General features: G+C 47.9%; 1 pseudogene; it reads right to left on the reverse strand.

Annotated features, from left to right (window-relative positions):
* Positions 1-250: 250 nt before the first annotated feature.
* Positions 251-644, reverse strand: LOC102768761 (annotated as a pseudogene).
* Positions 645-2,443: the final 1,799 nt, after the last annotated feature.

The raw sequence follows: 2,443 nt of genomic DNA on the forward strand, positions 1-2,443 counted from the left end.
CTTCCTGGACTTGATGTCTATTTCCTTTGCCAGGTTAGGGAAGTTGATTCCTTCTAATGTATTCTTTATTTCAGTTATTGTATTCCTTATTTCTGATTGGTTCTTTGGAAATGTTTCTGTCTCCGGTTGTGTGTTTTTTTCAAAAAATATGAAAATCAGATTTACTACTACAATATTTTATAACAATAGAAGGTAGCTGGAGATCCTACAGGCTAACACAGACAATATGATATACACCCCCAGGGGCAGAAGCCACCGGTTTAGATTAAGAACCTTTCAATGGACTGCTGAATGGATTGGACCTGTTGCTTCAGCAGTGAGCCTTCTTTGATGGTGACAGAATGGGAGACGACAGGCCTGGAGACCTCACAGGCCCACCCCAGTGGCTGCTTGGAGCGCACAAACACTAGGGCACATTCTTGTCATCACACAGCAACGGGAGGTGCAAGATGATCTCTAGGGCTCTGCGTCGGCAGCCATCACAATGAGCTCAGAGGTGCCTCTGTTAAGGGTTTTGGTGGCCTCATTGGCTCCTTTTTGAAGCTGCTTGTAGTTACATGACTGCTGAATGAAGTCCAATCGTTTTTTGGTGAGGTGGGCATCTGCGAGAGGTAGGCCTGCGGGTTTACCCTAGCCTCAGTCATAGCTGCGGTTCCACGGTCCCGCCTCTCCTCTAGAAGCGCCGCAGTACAGAGGAGCACTCCACTCTGCTGGAAAGTTGCACCTAAGACCTATCTCCAATTTTATGTTTCCTATGTCATTGTTGACATTTTCACTAAATTCATTGAGCTTTCTCATAACCCATGTTTTGAACTCTGCATTTGTTAGATTGCTTGTTTCATTTTCATTTAATTCTTTTTCTGGAGATTTGTCTTTTTCTTTGGGACAAGTTTCTCTGTCTCTTCATATTGGCTGCCTCCCTGTGTTTTTTCTATGTATTAGGTATCTTCCAGTCTTACGAGAGTGACCTACTGTAGCAGGTGTTCTGTGGGGCCCAGGGATGCAGCCCCTTGTCACCTGCGCTGGGTGCTGCATGGCTGTTCCTTGTGTGTAGATTGTTGCACCCCTATTGCAGTTGGGTCTTAATTGCTGTTACAATGTCATTAGGAGGGAATGGCCCTCAAACCGACTGGCTGTGAGGAATGGCCGTGAGTCCAACATATGAGCTGGCATGCAGGGCTGACCACATGGATAGGGATTTGCTTCAGCGGGGCTCTGGAGCCTGCCAAGTCCCTCCTTTGGGTGTGTTGTTTGTGGAGGTGAGTGGGTGGTGCTCTGATTTGGTCTGAAACAAGCCATTGGGTATGTTGATTCCGGGGCCTCTTGGGAGATACTCTGGTCAGGCCACGGTCAGCCACTGCCTGTGCCTGGCCTGGGGCCACCTGGTAGGAGATGGTTGATGCCCGTGCTGGGATTGGAGGTGGCTGTGAGAAGCTGAACTGTGACCCAAGGCCAACTGCCACAAGAGCAGGGCTTTGGGCCGCTTAGTAAGAGTTATGGGGCATGCTGAGGCCAGACACTGCTTGTCCCTAGTTGGTGAACCTTTGAGACATTTTAGTAAAGTCTGCATCTTGAACCAAGGCCGTCAATTTGTGTGGAATCACCAATGAAAGAGGTTCTAGCACAGTGGTTCTCAACCTTGGCTACACATTAGAATCACCTGGGAATCTTTTTAAAATCCTGATTTCTGGGCCTCATCCTCCAGAAATTAAAATCCTGATTTCTGGGCCTCATCCTCTGGAAATTCTGTTTCTTTGTTATGGGGTGGGCCCACAACATTAGTAACAAAGAAACAGAATTTCCGGAGGATGAGGCCCAGAAATCAGGATTTTAAAAAGATTCCCAGGTGATTCTAATGTGCAGCCAAGGTTGAGAACCACTGTTCTAGCAGATCACAAGTGGGTGGGGTTGTGTTCAGGAATAACAAGGGTAGGTGAATGGTGTTAGCCAAGTTAATGGAGACTCAGATTTGGTGTCCACCTGTGCCTGCTGACTGAATGGGGAAACAATTGTCGCTTTTGTCAAAAGTTGAGGCGCCCCTCTAGCCCTCAATTTGAAACCAGATAATATACTTCTTCTGGGTATGTCCCTGGTACTTTCCAAGCTTCAGCCTCAGCACTGGACCTGAGTGAGTGAGTCTGTGAGCAAGTGAAGCTGCGCTCAGACCCTTTAAGACCTGCAGTGCTTAGGTCTCCAGCAGCCTCCGGCTCACTCAGCCACAGTCTCTGCTGGTTTTCACAGCCCCAAGTTTGGGGATGTCTCCCCTGGCGCTGGAGTCTTGGTGTAGGGCTGGGACCCTTTGCTCATCACGAAGGACTTCCACAGCTCAGATACCCCTCTCATTTCCTTTTCTTTTTAGAGAGGAAGGGAGAGAGAGAGAGAGAGAGAGAGAGAGAGAGAGAGAGAGAGAGAGAGAAACATCAATGTGATAGAGAAAAATTGA

This window comes from Myotis davidii, unplaced genomic scaffold (assembly GCF_000327345.1).
Source record: "Myotis davidii unplaced genomic scaffold, ASM32734v1 scaffold1464, whole genome shotgun sequence".
Taxonomy (NCBI): Eukaryota; Metazoa; Chordata; class Mammalia; order Chiroptera; family Vespertilionidae; genus Myotis; species Myotis davidii.